Raw genomic sequence first — 22,752 nt, forward strand, 5'->3', positions numbered from 1 at the left:
GTCCTTCTCGCCAATCCCTCCACGGTGGGCACCCTCGAATATTCCCTGTCCACCTCCACCCGGGAATGCACTTAGTCTATCGAGCAGAAATTGCACCCCTTGTCACAATTTGATAAATTTAACACAATTGTAATTATATATGTTTTTCTGTCTTGGCAACTTATTATGAAAGGAATAAAGAAAGAAAGCAGGTCCTCAGCTAAATTGATTATCAGGTTTGCAAAAGTTTAATTATCAAAATCAAATGATTGCTCTCGCACAATTCAAGTGTCACTTCTTCCTATTTTCCAGCATTTTATCAATGCCACCATTGCCTAAGCTTGAAACAAAACTGGCTAATTAAGTTACCTTGCTTCACAAGGGCAGTCAATTGGAATCATCCTGAGTCCTGGGATCACTATAGTTTTCTTTGTTTGATTATTGACAATTTTTCAACAAAACAGGCTTCATTGCAATACAAAAAACAAATGCCTTTCTACCTAAAGTGGCCAATTACTGTTCCCTAGTTCTATAAAACTCCATGCAAATGCTTCCCATTTATCACAGGGCTTGTCTAATGATCTCTGAACTCGGAGGTCAGTCAAATTTCCTCTGAACACATGCACCAGGATCTATATGTACTTCATCTTTTTATTTTTTCACAGTAAAACTTTTCTATCTTTTCACAAAAAAAAACTTGTCGGCCTAATAAACTTTATAGATTGGGGGTCACAATCATTTTGGAATTATATTTAAAGAGAGGCTCGCCCCTATGCACTTTGCCCAAAACCCGACTTGGTAGCTGTGTAACGAAGTGTGTAACAAACCTCCTTTTAAGATTGGCACCAAATACGAAGAAGCCATAAAGAAGAATTGGGCTAGCATATTTATTTTTAAGTGCCTATTTTTCTGTTAGTCATAACCAATCAATTTAATGGCACTGAAAATTCAATTAAAAGCAGGAAGTGTGGGAATGCTCAAGTCAGTCAGCTTCTGTAGAGAGAGAAATGGAATTAACATTTCAGACTGATGACTTTTCATCAGAATTGGAAGAATCATAGGATCACAAAATAGTTACAACACAGAAGGAGGCTGTTCAGCCCGTCGAGTAATGTTGGCTCTCTGCCAGAGCAATTTAGCTGATTCCACTCCCCTGCCCTGATCCCATGCCCTGACACCCTCTTTTCTTTCAGGGGTGATGATGGGTGTAGTGGCAATGTCACTGGACTAGTAAACCAGAGGCCCAGGTGAATGTTCTTGGGTTACGGGTTGAAATTCCACCTCGGCAATTCAAATTCCTTTCATAAAATGTGGTATAAGAAAGCTAGTCTGTGTAATGGTGACCATAAAAACCTATCTGGTTCACTCATGTCCTTTAGGGAAGGAAAATCTGCCAACCTTACCTGGTCTGGCCTACACGTGACTCCAAACTCACAGCACCTTAACTACCCTCTGAAATGGGCCAACCATCCACTCAGTTCAAGGGCAATTCGGAATGGTCAACAAATGCTCACAACAAATTGCTCGTGACCTCCATGTTCCAGGAAAGAATTAAAAAATGGTGCTTTCCCAATTCCCCTTTGAAAGTTATGACTGGGACAAAATCAGTGTCCCAGAAAAGTTCTTCATAAGTTTATCCTTGCTTTTGTGCTTTCTGACTCTATTTATAAAGCCCAGGATCCTATCTGGTTTTTCTTAACCTGCTTCTTCAATCTGCCCTCTCACCTTCAATGTGCACATGTGTTTTCCAGACCTTTCAAGTTCCTGTACCCACTTTAGAATTGTGTCCTTTTTTAAAAAAGTATATATTTAGAATACCAAATTCTTTTTTTTGTCCATTAAGGGGCAATTTAGAGTGGCCAATTCACCTACCCTACACATCTTTGGTTTGTGGGGTCCAGACCCAGGGAGGATGTGCAAACTCCACACGGACAGTAACCCGGGTTTGGGATCGAACTTGGGACCTCAGTGCCGCGAGGCAGCAGTGTTAACCACTGCACCACCGTGCCGCCCTAGAATTGTATCCTTTATTGTTGTCTTTCCTCATTCTTCCTACCAAAATGCATCACTTAACACATCTCTGCGCTAAATTTCATCTGCTGTGTCCGTCCCATTCCCAGCCTGCCTATATTCTCCTGAAGTCTATCACTGTCCACTTCACAGTTCACTTTCAAGTTTAGTGTTGTCTGCAAATTTTGGATTTGTGCCTTGTAAATCCAAGTGATTGAGGAGGGCAGTTGTCTGAGTACCGACCACCACTACATACCTCCCTCAGTCTGAAAAACAGCTGCTCACTGCCACTGTTTCCATAATGTGGAGATGCCGGTGTTGGACTGGGGTGGGCACAGTAACAAGTATTACAATACCAGGTTAAAGTCCAACAGGTTTGTTTGGAATCACTGGCTTTCGGAGCATAGCTCCTCCATCAGGTGAGTTGTTAGACAAACGTGACTGGCATTGGGACAAATAAAGAAACAAAAGATGGGCTTGGAGGATCTGAAAATTACAAATCAAATCATTAGCAGCAACGACTGGATGAATAAAATGGGATCAGTGATTATAATCTGAAATTGTTGAACTCAATGTTGAGCCCAGAAGGTTTAAGGAAAGGTGAAGTGTCATTCCTTTCTTCTGTTGAGCTTCCTTGGAATGCTAGAGAATGGTTTCTCACTGGACTCTAGCAGGAATGGCGAGCCTAGCAGGAAACCGACTTTTTGGCTTCTGCCACAATTTCCACCCCGCCCATCATCAAACCCTGACATGGGGTATCTGGAAAAAGCCGTCCATAAGGTTTTATTCAGAGTTAGACAGTCATTCATAGATTCATAGAATTTACAGTGCAGAAGGAGGCCATTCGGCTCATCAAGTCTGCACTGGCCCTTACAAAGAGCACCCTACTCAAGCCCACGTATCTACCCTATCCCCGTAACCTCCAATTAACCTTTTTGGACACTAAGGGCAATTTAGCATGGCCAATCCACTTAATCCGCACAACTTTGGACTGTGGGAGGAAACCGGAGCACCCGGAGGAAACCCACACACACGGGGAGAACGTGCAGACTCCGCACAGACAGTGACCCAGCCGGGAATCGAACCTGGGACACTGGAGCTGTGAAGCAACTGTGCTAACCACTATGCTACCGTGCTGCCCATTGTGGAAATCCCACTCATAACGAGTCATTCTATTACAGCACAGAAACCGGTATTCAGTCCAACAGATCTATGCCAGTATTCATGTCCAACTCAAACCCCTTCTTACCTTTATTCATCTAACCCAATCAACATATCCTTCTATTCCTCACTCCCTCAAAAGCTTATCTATCTTTTCCTTAATTGCATCTATGCTATTCACCTCAACAACCGCTTGTGGAGTCGAGTTCCATATTCGAACCAAGCTCAGATTAAAGAGGTTTTTCCTGAATTCCCTATTGGATATATTAGTCAAAATTGGAGATTTAGTTGAATAATAACTTTGGGTGAAAGTGGGAAATACGAATGATGGTTATAATATGGATGGATGAGGATGCTGTCTCTCAGTTTGATTCTGACAGTACAGTTCTCCCCCACCACCATTCAAGATGTGTCGGAACGAGGGCAGTTCCAGCCAACCATCGTGGCAATGGGTGAGGTGGAATCAGTTGCAGGACCTTCACATGACCCCACACGATGAAATTTCAGGCGACCTCAATCTCAAGAAGTTAATCTCTCTCGCCCTGCCAGAAAACCACTCTGTAAACCTCTCAGGAATCCACTTATTTTCTTCTGCCACTCGGGGAATATGGAGCATTTTCACAATTTTGTTCGCAGCAACCTAAATTCTGGAACATTGCTCTGTTTGTCAATCCTCGCATGAAAATAATGTGGCTGGGAAACATCCTGCTGGTCAGATCACGAAGCCTATTTTTAAAAAAATCATAAAGCATGGCGATTGCATGTGTGTCTCGTGGTTTTATGCCTTTCATCCTCTAATTGGTTTGTACAAGGGCTACAGTTTGTGAAACAGAAATTAAGCGGGTAAAATAATAATGAGATGTGTTATTTTTACAGCAAATAAGAAAGATATTCATTGTGACACTGATGAAATCAAACTATGATTTCAACATAATTTTCAACTGTGTCATTCTTATGTTATTTGGTACCACTGTTTTGTTTAACATTGACACAAATGTCATTTAATCCTTTTGTGACACCAAACACTGAAACTAATTGAATCTGAACCGTCTTAATCCAAGTTACTGTGGAAACAATAATTCATGCTCCGTAACACATGAGTCTAGCTTCTGTGGCTGCTGATGTACATCAATGGGAGACTGCTTAACATATTTTTGAAATGCAATGACCTCCTACTCCTGCGTAAAGGTGAAAGAAATCACAGGGAAAGATGTTGGATTCTTTGGCGTAGGTTGCTTTAGAAACTCAAAGTAATTCACATCATTCTAACTAACAATTACACTGCCTCAAGCTGGTACTCCTTTGCTTAAATATTAATGTCCATTACTTCGAATACAGAGTAATATATATTTTTTAAATTTTGATTTATTTATGTCTACTTTTAATAGTGTCTTTGGTGCGCTATTATAAACAAGAAGCCACAATTTTCCTTAATAGAGGGAAAGAATTTATTTGCGATTTCAGTGCATTAGCAATCACATCACATAATATTTTCTCATCCATGGGAACAGGTGATCTTCCTTTTTCTCCATATAGTTAAAGAACATTTTGTTATTGTCCTTTATATTTTCCCTTGCATTCCTCATGCTCCCCCTTTGTGCTGCTTGTCAATTTCTTGGCCTTCGGTTGCTTGATTTTATAGTACTCACCGTCCTGTTACCCTTTCATTTTATTTCATGGTGGCCTCCGACATATTCCTACAGCTAACATATTTCCTCCTTCTGTGTTCTTTCTATCTTCCAGCTCCACATAAAATGACCCTCGCTGATTAGTTACTCAAGGATTCATCCAATTTGCCACCAAAGTTTCATCAGCAGTAGGGGTGGTACGGTGGCACAGTGGTCAGCATGGCTGCCTCACAACGTCAGGGTCCAATTCCAACCTTGGGTGATTGTGTGAAGGTGGCACGTTCTCCCAGTGTGTGCGTGGGTTTCCTCCGGGAGCCCCAACCTCCTCCCACAGTCCAAAGATGTGCAGGTTAGATGGATTGGCCATGCTAAATTGCCCTTTAGTATCCAACGGTTAGATGGGGTTACAGGGATAGGATGGGGGGGGGGGGGGAGGTCAGAGAGTCGGGCTGACTCAATGGGCTGAATGGTCTCTTGGCACCGTAGGGATTCTATGAGTAGACCAGGGGAAATCATGAGTAGGTTGTTATGGAGAACCCTGGAATATCCTGTACAGAGGTCTGGCTGGAATCTATCACCTATAATCACAGACAAAACATTTCTATGCTGGTGATGTGGAGTGAAATTGTCACTGAAATTGCATATTTTAAAATATGTTTACAGTAGTAATACAACTAGGAACTTAATTTTGCCCCACCCTCAAACCCATGTTTGAAGTGTTGCTCTTGAAACCATGACCGGTACAGGCTTGGAGGGCCGGAGGGCCTGTTACTGTGCTGTATTGTTCTTTGTTGTTGTTTGTTTGAAACATATAATAACAGCTAGGATGCTCTGAAGCCCCTCATATTAATCTTTGTAATCCGTGCAGAATACATGGGGCACAAATAACAAATTTCACACAGTCTTATTTGTTCAGTAATGCTTTACTCACAATACCCAATGGAGGTTCAAAGTAAATATTAAATAACCAAGATTGCTGAGTTAATGGGAGTACAGTGATTTATCACTTGGGCTTAATGTGAAATGTTTCAAAATATAATAAAATCTCTCACTATTTATGAATGATATTGATGATACAATGTTGTCTTGCTGTTTTTCTTGGTTATTCTTTTGTTATCTTGCTTCTAATTTTTCTGAAATATAATACTACAAATGTTAGATCCAGCATTCCCACAGAACACAGGAAGTTTCAGTGTTTATTACCTGAAGCTCAAGATTTAATGGAGTTGCAATAGTTTAAACTAACGGAGAAAATTGTACTGGGATTCTGGTAAACTGGAGTTTGGAAAAGCTAATGAGGAAATCTTTTTGTTTAACTTATTCACTAACATAAATACAGGGGCTACTGCAAATTATAAAGAAAGGTTTTGGTTTTTAAATGCAATTACATGCATTTGTGTTGTAAGGGTCCTTCCTGTTTATTCCATTATTTCTCCCTTTTTTTATTTTTGCTGTTACATTTTTGATCCACGGATGATTTATGAACATGTGTCTTTAAGGCTGCCTGCATCTTTAATTCAAACAGAAAGAAGCAGTGGCCTGTGCCTTAAATTCAAACAGAAGAATCGGGAAGGCTGTGCTGATTTAGACTGGTGATTGCAGGCTGGCCGGCATCAGGAACGACTCGGTTTGATTGATTTGGCTGATGGCCAATGAATCAGCCCAAAAGGCTGTGCTCCGCCCAGTAACAGGTGGTGATTTGATATTATCCCAGTGGAATTTTTTAGAGTCACGGGGTTCCATTTTGGTTTCATTTTTGATTCTGCAGTCTGGATGAAGGAATCTAACCATCTGTCTCCAGAAAGAACTAACTAAAACTCTACAGAAGGCCACTGTGAGGATTGACTCTCTCTCCAGCAAATCTGGGCATTGTTCTCTTGAGATGGCAAAGACCTGAAGTCAAACCACGAGCTGAAAGCATGGTTTGATGTGAAATAAAGTTTCTAAACAGCAAGATATAGGCCTGAATGTGAACCTCGAGCCAAAGGTCCACTTTGATAAGAATTAAACCTTCTCGCCAGAAAGCCTGCTGCCTGTAAGTGCCGCGTTTTCTCGCCTGCAGAGACCCTGAATGAATGAGTCTGCAAGGAAGACCATTACCAGCTGTAAACCAGTGACTTTGATCAACCAGCATGCTGTCTGGAAAGCATGCCAAAGAACCACCATTTGAAGCAAAGACTGTTATCTTTTGACCTTCATTCTTATTATTTTTACCCCCCTCCACCCCTCTGTGTTTGTCTGTCTTGTTTGTGTGGGTAGAGGATGGGTGGGACAGTTTAAGGGAGTAGTAGGTATTAGCTTGATGTATTTACTGCATATTTCATGATAGTTCTTGGTATAAATAAACAGTAATCATGTTTAAATTTACAAACCTGGTGACTGTAATTATTGGGCAGCCAAGGGCCAAAAGCTTCACAATCTTTATAATAATTATTGGTTAATTCACTTGTTTTGTGGGGCTAGAATTGACCGCACACTTGCCCGGGGTGGCGTAACAGTGTACAGATATTTTGCACTGTTAAGTTTACATATTCAATAACTTTTCATTACTTGATCAGTAATATGGCAGCACTTAAAATTATTTTTTAGGTTTGGGTACATATATTCAACAGCACTTTTTCTTCACCTAAGAAATTAATTTTCACACTAATTCTCTCGAACTGCTAAACTGCATTTTTCTTTGATACAACAACAAAGGAGAAACACGATCAGAAACTTCATGATTACACTACGGCTGAGCCAGGGGCAGGGGCAGATGAGCAGGCCTGTTAGTTAAGGAGACTGTGAGAGCTAAGAAGTGGCTGATTCAGTTACTTTTGCAAGTACAGGTTTTAGTCATACAGTGGTAAAATCTAGCACATAAATGTTGTTCCTTTTATTTATTTTAGTAGTATAAATGCATGTAACTGATGTTACAATCATCGGCCAGACCTGAGGACGTGGGGGACCAATAATGTTTTCTTTCAAGTAGATAAAGGTTGAGATTCAGGATTCCTGCATTTGGAATAAAGCCATAAAATTTCTCGGGTTTTGGACAAATAGAAACAAAATTTGCTGTACAGGTTCAGAAAGACAGAACGACTTGCAGGATCTATCTTATAATGTAACATTCAGAGTTAGTACATGTGAATTAAGAGAAACTGTGGTCAGACACACCACACTACAGGGTAAACGACAAAGGCAAACAAAACAGAGGGCTGGATTCTCCTGTTCCTGCGGCTAAGTACCAACGCCAACGGAGGACGTGTGATGTTTCACGACAGGAAAATCGGCGCGCAGCCCTCACCTTTTCTGGTACCGTTGAGGGGCTAGCACCGGCGCTGCAGGAAACACCCGCGGAGAACGGCTGGAGACTCATTGGGCGGGATTCTCCACCCCCACGCCGAAGTGGCCGCGCCGTTGTGAACGCCGTCGAGGTTCACGACGGCGTGGAACGGCCCCGGTCCCGACTGATTCAGGCCCTGACAATGGGCCAGTATCGGGGCCGCGTCATCTACCCGTGCCAGGCCTTGTCGTCCGCGTAAAAGCGGCGCCGCATAGATGACGCGGCCGGCGCCGCATAACGGACGTCATCCGCGCATGCGGTCCTCCTTCAGAGAGGACGGCCTAACGATCGGTGGGCACCGATCGCGGGCCACCCCACATTCCAGGTGAAGCCCGGTGCAGGATCCCCCCTCGCCCCCCACAGGCCGCCCCCCCAGCGTTCACGCACCGCCCACGACTGCAGCGACCAGGTGTGGATGGCGCCGGGGGGAACCCGCCGTTTTGGCCTGGCCGCTCGGCCCATCCGGGCCTCAGAATAGCGGGGGTGCCGGAGAATCGCCATTTTCGGTGTCTCCGGCGATTCTCCGGCCTGCGAAACTCGACCGGGCCATTCCCGCCGCTTGGGAGAATCGCGGGAGGGCGTCGGACCGGCATCCCCAGAAATTTTGGCGGCCCAGGCGATTCTCCCAACTGGCGCAGGAGTGGAGAATCGCGCCCATTGTGTCCTAGGCCACTCATGCACAGGGCTGGCATGTTGCAGCCGCGCAAACCTACACCCTCAGCGGTTGCACGGGAAAACATGGCGCCGGCCATGGTGAATGGCAGCCCTGCCCACCTGACCGCACAGCCCACCCCTGGCCACCTGCCACCCCGAGCCCCAGAAGAAGCCCCCCCCGGCCAGCAGCACGGATATTGGCCGAGCGTGGGTGCGCTGGACACTGTCTGCAGCCAGCACACCAGGCTCACGACCGCTGGGACCACACGTGGCTCGCATGTTGGGAACCTGGCCCATCAGAGGCAGAGCATCGCTGGTGGGCCGACTGATGACGCGCCAATTACATTGCGGCTGCGCATGGCGCGTGTCCCAATGTCGCCGATTTAGAGGAGGCGAAGCATCACAAAGCGGCGTCAAAACGGCGCCTGCCCCGATTCTGGCGTCGGAAGCCATTCTCCGCCCAATCTCTATTTTGGTGTCGGGCTATGGAGAATTCTGCCCAGAGTGTTTGGAATTCTCAATAAATCATCCAGACGTCGGTCACACTGTGAGTCAACCAATCTCACTGAAACTTTGGCCTGGATTCTTACGCCCCGTCCGCTGCAAGAACGCCACAGGCGAGAGGCAGACAATGGAGAAGTCCATTGACCTCAGGCGGAACTCGCTGGTCACCAGGCAGGCGCAGCCGGAAAATCCCGCCCTTTATCTTTCTCCTGAAGGTTTCAAATCTCCACCTTTGAAGATCTTGCCTTGGAATTATCTCCAAATGTCGCTCCCACTCAAACGGCTTTAACAATGGATACCCTGGCAGGTTTTCAATCTTACCTTCCAAGTTTCCTGCACCCTGGATTCCCGAGTAACTCGAACACGAGCTCACAAGCATGCTTGGCCATGCCAAGGAGAACACCTCTGCTCCAAAGTAATATCTTTGCCCAAATGGCCCTCAGTATGGAGTCAGTCTGCTAACTGTGGGTTTTTCTTTAATTCGGAGCCTATTTTTGTCCCTGTGTCTGTGATACTTGCAGGACGGCTTCCTGAAACAGACTGAACAGAGTTGTTCAGTGCCCCTGAACTCTTCTGTTGACATGCCAAAACACTCCCAGAGGGTCCCACCCTTGTTAATAGGTAGGACCAATGTAATGAGCATCGGAACATCCTCTATCTTAAATGTTCCAATTTCCACCGGCTCTGAATTTTAGCACCAGGGACAGACAGATCATTAGATTTTACGACCCTGATTAGTTTTCCCTCCTTGATTACGTGTATACAAAGTTTAGCTGCTGCAATCGAACGTAGATAAAGCAATGAAGATATTTGAGAACAGATTTTTCTTGAGACTATTTTCTATCTTCACTGCTTGAAGAAATATTTTTCCACATTGAAGTTGGAATTCAAACTTAGACCAAACTTAAATTGACTTCACTGTATGAAAGAATCTGTATTGTTGGGTTCCTGGGTTTCCAGGCCAACGCTGAAGATTACAACTCGCACTATAGCTGAGATTTCGACGCAAGTGTGGAGAGCAGATTGGCAGATGACAGCAAGAGCTGCCTCCCGTTGTTGGTGTTTCGGTGGCGCATTGCTTTGGAGATGAGGGCGTCGATGCGATGGTGCGGACCATGGGGAACCGCCAGGGCTGGCAGAGCCAGATGATGCAGGGGAAGCCGAGGCTTGATTCAGCTGCCTCTCCATCCCAAGATGAACCCCTATAGGGCCTAACAGTCACCCACTGCGTGGAGGGGGCGTTGAGAGCCAACTCAGACCCGTCCTATGAGGCAGTGACGGTGGCCACCAGCTCTCCCGAGTGCCTACCCCTCTGATGAGGCCCCGTCTTGGGGTCAGCACACGGGACAGGGTGGCACAGCTGGCCCAGAGCCCTCAGAAGACGCCCTCCAGGGGCATCGAAGGTCACGGGATGAGGTAAACAGCTGGCTGGCTCCACCTCAGATGTGCATCCTGGGGAAACACCAAGACGTATTGGTAGAGTAAGACGGGCCAGGCACGTTGAGGAGAACTCAGGGCACCTCGGTAGGGAGGATGGGGATGGGGTTGGGGGGGGGGTGTTGGAGGCTGGGGAGGGTTGGAGGTACGGCACTATCCGGAATGGGGTATTGTACAGCACATTCAATAACTTCTTGCACAACCATTATGATGCCTCTGTCACTTTCTTCCACAATGTGGGCTGACCCCCAGACCCTTTGCCCATCTCTCCAGTTAACCCCCTGCCCCGTGGTGCTCACCCAGCCTCTGGCCGTGGACATGTACCCTCAGCTGTGTCCCATCCCCTGGGTGTTCGGATGTTGCGTGTGTGGTGTTGCCTCCCACAGTGTCCAGGCATCAAGGTGCGATTGGGATGCTTGGCAATAAATCCCACATGCTACATGGCCCGTCCACCCACGGGAATCCACTTGGCATGTGTCAAGTGCTCACTAAATAATAATAATAATACTCTTTATTGTCACAAGTAGGCTTACATTAACACTGCAATGAAGTTACTGTGAAAAGCTCCTAGTCGCCACATTCCAACGCCTGTTCGGGTACACGGAGGGAGAATTCAGAATGTCCAATTCACCTAACAGCACGCCTTTTGGGACTTGTGGGAGGAAACCGGAGCACCTGGAGTAAGTCCAAGCAGACACAGGGATAACCACACAGACAGTGACCCAAGCCGGGAATCGAACCTGGGACCCTGGTGCTGTGAAGCAACAGTGCTACTGTGCTAACCTGCCACCACTTACCCACGATTGCCAATTTCCTATTAGTAATAGCCCTCAGCCGCGAGGCCAGAGTCCTCAGCAATCGGTGAGGGTTATGGGTGATCAGTGGTGCAGAAGGGTTGCCCCCGGAATAGAGTAGGGATCTAGGGGGCGCCGCAAGCAATTTCCACTCCAGATGCCCCCCCCCCCCCCCCCCAGCGCGTCTCCCCCACATTTCCATGGCAGCCCACCCCTGCTGAGCATTTCCCCACCCCCTAGCCGAGGGTCCCCCATGCCCCTCCGAGCACAGGGGTAGCCCCCGGGCTCTTTGCCTGTGAGCAAAGATGGCTACTCACCTCCTCGGCTCCCCACAAAAGCCCTTCCATTAACTTCACGTTTTCAAAAGAAGTACTAATCAGCGCCAGCGTGAGCACTTGCTGGGGAGGCCGCTGAATGACGGGAGGCCGTTGGATAAGGTGTGGCTCTCATTAATTGTATGGAAATGGGGCTTAAGTGGTGATGATTGGTTTCGCGCCACGCTACGGCGAGATTCCGATTTCGCCGAGGGGAGTGGGCTGTACAGCTCCTGGCACGGTTCCTGTTTTTGGCCTCTTCCGCTATTCACCGGCCTCATTACGCTTGAGCGTGAGTGTAACGAGGGCGGAAGATCTTTGACATTTTCTGGGTGAATCGCACCCGTTCTGTGTTTTTAAGCAGAAATGTTGCTGGTGGCTGTTGGTATTCTATGGAACTGCTAACTGATACCGAGGATGTTTCTTTGTTTGTAACAGTTCGACAGACGTGACGGCTGAAATTGGATGTTCAGTTGATCTTACCAGTTCAATTTAATCTCCCTCCATATCCATCCCTCATTTTATACATTAGATATTTTGGAATAATGTTAGTATTTAATTATAATCCTAATTAATTGGAAGTGAAAAGCCATTTACTCAGCTTAGCATAGTATCAAATATCTCGATACAATTCATAAGTAAAGGATGGACTGCATCGCTTTTAGATCATTTTGATTTCCTATTTGTGTATCTGTGAATTGAGCAGGGAATTGTGTGCTGTCAGGAGTGTCTGAGGTGCGTTCGTTTTCCGTATTCCAATTCCTTCAGGCACAGGCTCTTTTAGAAAAGAACCATTTTTTAACATTGTTAAAGCACCTGCCACCCACTGGGTAATGTGAAATATAATAGGATTTAGATAATCATTTCGCAGCAGTGAAGCAAAGAAAGATTTTGAACCAATGTCCTTCTTCATCAGCTGTGTACCTCAGTTGCAAATCTGGCGAGTAATTCTATTTGCCGTTGAACATGTCAGTTTTGAATAAAATGTCAAAATGTGGTTCGCATTAACCTACGGCTTACCACATTATCCACATTTGTGACCAGAAATCTTTGCGAAGGTATGGAATTCAGCAGGACGACTTGCTTGGTACAACTGAGGTGGTTCTGCTCCCCAGATTTTCATTGTAAAATAAATTATTCTAAACATGGTAACACAATTTCTATATTCCTATTGCAGTGAACTGGGAACAAAGTACACAGATGTTCCCTTTTAACTGAGGTCATGCCTATTGTGATCCCCTAAGCGTTTACAGTATTAACATTTAAGACAGATTTGGCATTTTTAATGGGTTGTTTAAAACCGTGATGTTTTATAAATTGCTTTGAACAAGAGTCTGTGATCAGTAATAGAATTGCAACTAAAATCTCACTTAAAAGCAGATGAAAAATATTGTATTGCTCTGCAGTGGAGATGGTATCTGTTGACGAGTAAGTACAATGTAGCATTATTATGGTAGCACGCAGTGGAGTCTTTAAAAGAGTGAATGCATTCTGGTTGAATGTTATTCCTTGTTATACATGGGCCATAATTTGAAGAGGTTGAACACCATTGCCTTCAAATAGGTTTCTAGCAAGAATTGCCAATCTTGCATAATAAATTCATATGACAATAAAAATAAGTATTTATTACTCGAGTACCCTGTAGTATAATTGTTGCGAACTCCATGTTACACTTGTGCTCAGGTTGAAAAGGTTATCAAATCCATCAAATATGCAACAAATGTTGGCCAGCCTTTCAGTTAGGATTTCCCACCATTCAGAAATGGTGTTGATTTTGGAAGGCTGGGGGATTCCATGACATAGATGGCTCTAATTCCAAGAAAGGAAAGGATGTTTACAGAAAGATAAGTGTCTAAAGAGGAACACAAGTTGAAACAGTGGAACAATCAGATTAATGGCAACCTCATTGTCAAAATTATACTTTGGTGCGTCAATCATAATTACATTGACAACCTTTTAATGTATAAATTTTTGTTTCTATTAATTTATTAATGATTTTAGATTCTGCGCAGATGTGTGTTTTATAAGATCTGGTTTAAAAAAATAGAGACATGGTTATTTATCAGAAAAGTTCACGTGTGGACTGCCAAGGGTCAGGGTCAGAGGGCCATGCCTATGAAAGGGGGCTGAAAGGGGCTTCTGAAGGATTGGGGGGGGGGGTGAAGGAGGATATGAAGTGGCATCATAAAGGTTGGAGGGAAGTGGGGAGCCAAAATGTGGGGTCCTGAAAGAGGGGAGCCCTCTGTGACTCCATTGCGGGGTATGCTCACTTGGGAGGGGGGTAATACCCATGTCTGCAGGGGGTGGCATTGTCCTTGTGTGGGGGGGATGTTGGGGGCCCTCAAGCTCACTTAGAGATCGGGCGCTCTTTCAAAATGGCGCCCCGATATCCGAGGAACCAATCTCATCGGCGGGTTCAGCTCTCCACTGCTGAAAACAATTGTTAAGTGTGGGCCTGACCGAGGAGAAACTCCTCAAGGTTCAAAGAATTGACCAAGTGTTGGTGGATCTGGGTCTGGATCTCACCCAAAAAGTCAGCAGGAAACGCCTCGCCAAACTCATCCAAAATGACACATTGGGCGTGATTCAACCACCATGTTGCACCCGGTGAGTATCTAGGTGCACCGGGTGAACAGTGAGCAAGGCCAAAATCGGGATTTGCGACGGGCATGAACCAGTTTGCCATTCACTCGGCCTTCTGCCGATGGAAAGTTCCAGATCGCGCCCAAAGATGGTGAGAATATCACTAACCCTAATTTGCATTCATTTCAATCTCATTCGTGAGATTGAAGTTGAATACAGCAGCCTCTCGGGAATTACCCAGCTCACCAGCGAAAAATCACACTGGTGTCATTCAGTACTCCTTTTCAAAACCGTGAAGCTGGTGCGATGGCTGTTGAGGGGAAGTGAGGAACTGAGTTGCCATTTCCATTTTCCAGGATCAGCTCAAGGACAATGGATCTGCTGCCCCAGTGTTCAGGGAACAGGGAACTAAAAGACAGTGCGGCACCTCTGCAACGTCCTCGTGGACATGGTACCCCATGGAGGAGGAGGACATCCGCTCCTGGGAGGTCATAGATGCCCTGTATGCCCGGGCATCCAGCTGTATTACATTCAATCTGGACCGAGCCCACCAAGCTGCCTGGGCTACATGATTCTCCGCCATCATCAGGATGCCCCAGCTCCAGGGGGCAATAGATCACATACATGTTGCCTTGCGCGCACCAAGGGATCAGGGAATGCCCTTTATTAACAGGAAAGGGTTCCACTCCCTCAATGTTCAGATTGCGTGTGATCACTGCCTCCGGATCATGCATATGTGTGCATGCTCCCCAGGGAGCGTGCATGATAGTTACATCCTTGGGCAGTTGGAGATCCCCGGCATCTTCGAAGACCAACCCAGGATGACAGGTTGGCTGTTGGGGGACAAGGGCTATCCACTGAGGTCCTGGTTGATGATGCTGATGCGGAGGCCTGAAACCGAGGCGGAGATCCGATATAATGAGGCCCATGTTGCCTCCCGTGCTGTCATTGAGCAGTGCATCTGACATTTAGGCCCCTTATTCAAAGCGAGTCCATTGAATGGCCTTGTGTTTCTCGGCACTACTAAACGCGCTCGTTTGGGAAGATCGCGCCCAGAAACCTTTCTGTTAAATTGCGTCCTTAGTCGTTGTTTGAGTGAATTACTCCCCTCGCCTCAAATGTTGGCTTAGTTTTTCAATCATCCATTTGAATCATGGAAATGAATTTAACAGGCTCATAATTTTTGTTGGAAATTTTATCCTATCTGCTATTCTTGATACCGTGGTTCGGAGCTTTTGCTTGGCAAAATTGGCAATTGGACACAATTTCCTTTGTTTTTCAGAATTGGATACTGTAGCTCAAGTTTCCGCTCAAACTCATTTGCAAATGGCTAAATGTAAAAAAATCAGGCAGTGTTTCAGAATGTAACTTAAAGAAAATGTTTTGTATTAAAACCTGTTCCTTCATTTACTTGAGTGATAAGTGGATTTATCATTAAAAAATAATAATTATTAATCAGTCTTGCCAACCACAAGTGAATAACCTGATATTAAATATTTTAAAACAATTCTAAAAATTAATTAGACGTACTTACCTGTTTCATTGATATACAGTAGTCAGTTTCAGATCAGCTAAATATTTTTTTTAAATGTATAGCTTTTAAATTATGCCTGTTAATGTACTTGCTCCTGCAAAAAGAATTTCAAAGTCTCCGCAAATGCACACAAACAGGCCCAATTTGCAGAAACTTACCATGCTCACCAATACAGGGGCGATTCTCCAGCTGTGCTGTGCCCAGCTATGTTGGGAGAATTGCGGGAGAGACTCGAAACACGATTACCGCCAGGTGCAAATCAGTTTCCGATTCTCCCAGCCTGCTCTAGCTGGCGTGATCAGGAACCCCCCACCCGCCAGCGGATAGTCACCTGGGCACGAATCACTCCTGATCCCTAAAAGCGGGGACCAAGTGCCATGGACAACAAGGAGGGAGAGCAAGGGAGTGAATACCCTCTCTGTACTTACCTCCAGGGTGCCAAGGGGGTCCTTAAGGGGAGGTGGGGTCGGGGGCCAGCTTGGACTGGGCTGGAGCGGCTTAGGTCTTTCCTGGTATGGGGGTCATGTGGCAAGTCCGTCCTCTGTAGCTTTGAAAATCTTGAAACTCTCTTTCAGCATGTCAATTTCAAAGTGCTGTCATGCTGTAGTTAAAAGTCTTCCCTCTGTTGTGTTGAAAACCATTGATGTCTCTCCCAGCATGTCAATTTCAAAGACCTGTCCAATGAAAGTAAAGGGTTTCCTTTGAAGTGCTTTTCACATTCAATTTCATTCCCCTTTAACTTTTTCAAGCCTCTGGAGTCAGAGAAGACCAAAAGCTTTGAATTGCTTTTTTACATTCAATTTCACCATCCATTATCTTTTACAAGAGTCTTGATTGACAGGTCCAGGCTATTTCAAAGGAGGGCTTCGCTTTGTTTGTTTTTCTAGCTCTTCACGGTCCATTCACTCTGAAGTGTTTCCTCTATTGAGCAGATATTGCTGCTCACCACAGATTTTTCTTGGTTCTGATGTGCTTCTTAGAAAGAGCAGGTATTTTTTCTAACTGCAGTTTTTTCGTAAATGTTTTTTCTTTGTTCTGAAATGCTTCCTGGTGCTCAGTCTGACTGCTTTTTTTTCATAGTGGTGTTTTTATAACCTCTTACACCAGAACAGCATGCCTGTTTGGAGGTTGTTTTTAGCCATTAAAGAAGTTGGCACAACTCAAGAATTAAAGTCCAAGTGTTGCTCAATGAGGACCTTCACACTGCCATTGTTTAATTCTTTGCAGAGATGATATGACCACGTATGGCAGCTCGGTGGCCTTTGGAGCCATCCGGTGATCAGGTACATGGCTCGACAGTGCCTTGGCATTGCCATTTGGCACTGCTGGGTTGCAACTGTCAGAGCACGGTGGCAGTCAGGTTGGCACTGCCAAGGGCCATGAAGCGGTGGGGCCTTTGGTGACCCCATAGCGGAGGGACTCTTTCTTGGTGGAGGGAGGGATGATGTTCTGACTGGGAATGTGGGGGTAATGATACCTCTGACAAGGGGGGCGGTGTCGGATCACCCTCATGCCTGCATGGTGTGAGAGGGTGGGGGTGGGGGTGACCTGATCATTTAGTGGTGGTGGGAGAGTGTGACCCTCTGTGGTGAAGGGGTGGGGTGCTCCCCTTGTCTGCGAGGTATCAAAGTGTGGGTGGATTGCAATCGGGATTGCGCCCACTGGAGATGACACTACAGGCTGGATTCTCCCACCCCATCCGCCCGCCGCAAGGACGCCACGGGCGAGCCCCGTACAATGGAGAACTCCATTGACTTGGGCGGGATTCTCCGGTTACCGGGTCAACGTGGCCGGAGAATCCCGCCCTACATCATATTTTGGGAGAATTCCACACACGATCTGAAGGCCTCGCCAGTAATGTGCGCGCAGCCGGTTTCCAGCATGATGTTCTTTTGAAGTTAGTGCAAAAGATTGTGAAAATTCAATTTGCGCTTGACACTTCACAATCTTTTACACTGTTTTGGGCAATTTTGGATGATTTGTGCTTAAGAAAAAACCAACACAACCTAGCATGAACTACAAGCCGTTCTGTTCAATCCTGTATCTATGGACCTCTCAACAAGTAGAACGTTGGCTTTATGAGCTGTCCTGCCCTTTAAACACTTGTATTATATCATCATATTCGAACAAAACGACATCTAAATCTTCATGTCTTTTTTCATATTTATATTTTGCATATCAGGCATAATTCTAGTGAATCTGCATTGGTTCCTGTCTAAAGCCTCAATATATTTTCTGTAATGGGGACCCCCACGCTGCGCACTGTACTCTAATTGAGGTTTAATAAGGTTTGATATAGGTTCCTCATTACATCTTTAGCTTTTATATTCTGTCTATGACAAGGGGAAGATTACAGTTTCAGAATGTTCTCTGCCAAAATGATAGTAGCTGAATGCAAATTTTGCATCCTGCCTTCTCAGTGGTCTTCAGACTGTCACACATTCAGTTGTCACTTAAGACCCGTATAAATCACTATTGCAATCTTATTGAATAAAATATCAGTAGGGGAGAAAAAGTCGAATTGTCCATATATAGTAAAGAACAAAGGTTTCAATGAGAACATTTAAAGGAACATTTGTTGACTATTTATTCCAATTACCTTTTAGAAAGTAATTAGCCCAGGAAATCAACTGTACAGCAGCCATTTTATGGCTCCTATGCCTCCAGCATGGCAGGCAGGAGGCACATGTGTAATATGAGTCACGCAGGCAACAAAACGGACTTGTTTGAAACCTTAATGGTGACAGCGAATGTGACAAGTGTTTAAAATACACTTGGTTGATTGTGCAGCTGGAAGGACATCTGAACATATGGATTAGGAGCTGGAGTAGGCCATCCAATCTCTCGAGCCTGCTCTGCCATTCAAGTAGATTATGGATCTGATTGTAACCTCAACCCCACATTCCTGCTTGCTCCCAATAACCTTTCACCCTCCTGTCAATCAAGAATTAATCTAGCTCAATTTTAATATATTCAAAGACTCTAGGGCTGGATTCTCCGCAGACCCGGGAATCGGCGTGAACGCGGAGTACGCCGCGCAGCTGGGGTCCCATTGACAGAGGCCAGCCCAGCGATCCTCTGCTCCCGACCGGCCGAGTTCCCGACGGCGTGGAACTAGCCTGGTACTGCCGGTTGGGTTGTTGGCGTGGTGGCTGCAGACTCAGTCCACGGTCACCCTGGTAGGGGGGTGGGGATCGGACACGGTGCCTGACAGGCGGCCAGGGAGTGTATGTTAGATGCTCGGGCACGCGGCCGATCGGGGGGGTTCTAATTTTTCTGTCGGCCTCCCCGGTCCAAGTCCGCCATGGAGCTCGTGTGTGCATGTGTGGACTCAAAACCGGAAGTGGTGGGAGTTAAAGCTACATGAATTACTCTGGGTCCCTGCTAGTCCCCTGTAGGGCATTGAATTAGCTGTACTTTTTTCCAGGAATCTCTAGAGCAAAACTCCAGTGTTTCTACGCCAGCGTGGGGACATAGTCCCATTTTGGGAGAATCCAGCCCTCTGCTTTTTGTGGAAGAGAGTTCCAAAGACTCGCGACCCTCTGAGAGAAATGATTTCTGCTGATCTCTGTCTTAAATGGTGACCCCTTATTTTTAACAGTGACCCCTCATCCTAGATTCTCCCTCAAGAGATAACATCCTTTCCACACCCATCCTTGAAGGATTGAAGTAGCCTCTTACTCTTCCAAACTCCAATAGTTATAAGCCTAACCTGTCCAACCTTTCCTTACAAGACAACCCACCCATTCCTGGCCTCATAAACCTTCTCTGAACTGCCTCTAAGCATTTCCATCTTTCTTTAAATACGGAGACCAGTACTGTGCAGGATAAAAGTAAATTACTGCGGATGCTGGAATCTGAAACCAAAAAGAAAATGCTGGAAAATCTCAGCAGGTCAGGCAGCATCTATCAGGAGAGAAAAGAGCTAACGTTTTGAGTCCAGGTGACCCTTTGTCAAAGCTAAAGACAAAGAAAGTGGGAAATATTTATACTGTGGAGTGTCATGCGAGAGTGCCTTTAAGAACTGGATGTTTAAGCAATGTACCTTTAAGAAAACAGTGATGTCATCGAGTGGGTGGAGCTCAGCTCAGGTCAGCCATTTTGCAGTCTGTGTTTTGCAGGTTTTTAGTTTCAGTTTAAAAGCAGTGTCTGTGTGTTTCCAGAGAGTTGCAAGTTTTGCAGTTTGGTTTTGCTGGGAGCAGCTAAAAAGTGCCTGGCTGGTTTTGCTGAGAGCAGTTTAAAAGTAGAAAGCCAGTTTGCAACAGTCTCTGCCATCCTACAGAAAAAAAAAATATCCTTTAACCTGATGTGATTTTGTTTAAAGGTGTTAACCCTCTTGGAAGTTTGAAGGAACATTTTAAGGAATTATTTACTGTTGCAATATTTTCTGAGTTATCTTTGAAGTAAGGGGTGTTAAGAGATCCAATGTTTATTTAAGATGTCAAGTTGAGTTCATGGAATAAACAGTGTTTTGTGTTTAAAAACCCACGTGTCCATAATTGTAATCCCACACCTAGGGAAAAAGCCGTGTGCTCGGAAAAGCAACAAATCCATTAAAGGGAGAGGTTGGTTGAACTCCATTATACATTTTGGGGTTCTGAAAAGCCTCGCCCATAACAGGAGTGTGACTGAAAGATGAGTCATAGCCACAGAAACCCAGGGAAACGGGGTGCTAATAGCCACAGAAAGCAAGGGTAAAGGGTGCTAATGGCAGTCCCCAGAGAGAACAAAAGGTGTGAAAGGCCAAACTGCAGAGAAACTAACATCAGAGAGTAAACTGTGACAAATGTCGATGTGGGGGAGGGGAAGGGGGAAGCAAAGGGGAGAAATGGGAAATGAAAGGTGGATAAGATGGGGGGGGGGTGAATATATATATAAAGAAAGACAAGAGAGAAAGAAATGTTAACTTTAAAAAAAATTAAATATCTATATAAACTCTTGCTATCAGTCTTTATATTACCAGCAAGTTTTCTCTCATACTCTGGTCTTGGATGCACCCTTCTGTTCCTCAAACTGAATGTAAAATTCAGTCATATTATTATGATCACTGCTACCTAGGGGTGCCTTCACTATGAGGTTATCAATTCAACCCACCTCATTGCACAGTACCAGGCCTAGTATAGCCTGCTTTCTGGTTGGGTCCAGAACATGCTGGTCTAAGGAATTATTATTGGGAGAGCATTTTGGCGGAAGTTATGATAATTCAGTTGGTTTTAGCATAATTATGGAAAAGGACAAAGATAAAACTAAGCTACTTAATGGTAAATCACAATCAGAGCAGTGGGAGGTATTCAAAGGGAAGATTAGCCACGTGGTAAGGAGGACAGCTGTAGACTGCAGGAAGATATCAATGGACTGGTCAGGTGGGTAAGAAAAGTGGCAAATGGAATTCAACCCAGAGAGGTGTGAGGTGATGCATTTGTCAAAAAGGCCAAAGAAATACACAATTAATGGGAGAATACTGAGAGAGGTATAGAGGAAGTGAAGGCCCTTGAGCTAAATGTCCATAGATCCCTCAAGGTGGCATAAGTTCATAAGATATAGGAGCAGAATTATGCCATTCGGCCCAACAAGTCTGCTCCGCCATTCTATCACGACTGATAGCAGGACATGCTGCTAAACTGGTAAAGAAGGATATGGAATCCTTTCATTTATTAGCCAAGGCATAGAATATGCAGGGAGGCTATGCTGGAACTACACAAAACATTAGTTAAGCCACAGCATGAGTCCAGTGTGCAGTTCTGGTCACCCCATTACAGATAGGATGGAATTGTATTACAAATGGTAACAGAGGAGATTTACGGAGGAGGATGTTGTCAGGGCTGGAAAAATTCAGCTACGAAGAAAGATTGGATAGGCTGGGGCTGTTCCCTTTGGAACAAAGGAGGCTAAAGGGAGATTTGATTGAGATGTACAAAATAGTGAGAGGCCTGGATAAAGTGGACGGAGAGGGCCTATTTATTTTAGCAGAAAGGTTAGTGACAAGGAGGTATAGATTTAAAGCTATTGGTAGAAATATTAAAAGAGAGAGGAGGAAAACAAATTTGACCGAGAGGGTTTGGGGTCTGGAACTCACTTTCTGAAAGGCAAAACCCCTCAACTCATTTAAAAGGGCTCTGGATAGACACCTAAAGTGCTGTAACCTGCAGGCAAACGCTGGAACATGGGACTAGGCTGGGTAGCTTATTTCTCAGCCAATGCAGGCACGATAGGCCAAGTGGCCTCTTTTTGTGCCAGAAGAATTCTATGGATCTAATAGTCGCCATCATCCTGTGTCAATTATTATTGATGGTTCTTAGGAAGACGATAATAAACAGCAACAGGATAGGACCAACATGCAAGAAAAGAAATAACACATGGGGCTGAAATTTATATCTGAACATCGTAGCATGAATTTTATATTTTATGCATGCCACAGAATAATAAGTGCAATGCAAATTATGGCACAAAAGAAAATCAACATGATATAAATGTACAGTGCAGAAAATATGCAAAGGATGTCATTATCTTAAATGGCGAAGAGGATAGTTTTAAAATTAATTGAATAAATCCCACTAGGACACAGTGCTTTGCTGATTCTGCTATGTTTGTCCAATTATTCCAAAATTACAAGAAGAAATATTATAAAAGCCCATTGTTTTCAGCTTAGCAGATCAATTATAGAAGGTGAATCGATTTTTGTAATATGGTGCAGTCCACGTTGATATTTCTAAATTAAAATCTCTTTTACACAACATTCAAAGATTATAAAATATGATTTATTTCTTTGGTACGGCAAAGCATTTACACAATCTGAAGAGAAACTGGAATGTGTTACCTATTTCTTTCA

The sequence above is a fragment of the Scyliorhinus torazame genome, chromosome 16, assembly GCF_047496885.1.
Source record: "Scyliorhinus torazame isolate Kashiwa2021f chromosome 16, sScyTor2.1, whole genome shotgun sequence".
Classification (NCBI taxonomy): domain Eukaryota; kingdom Metazoa; phylum Chordata; class Chondrichthyes; order Carcharhiniformes; family Scyliorhinidae; genus Scyliorhinus; species Scyliorhinus torazame.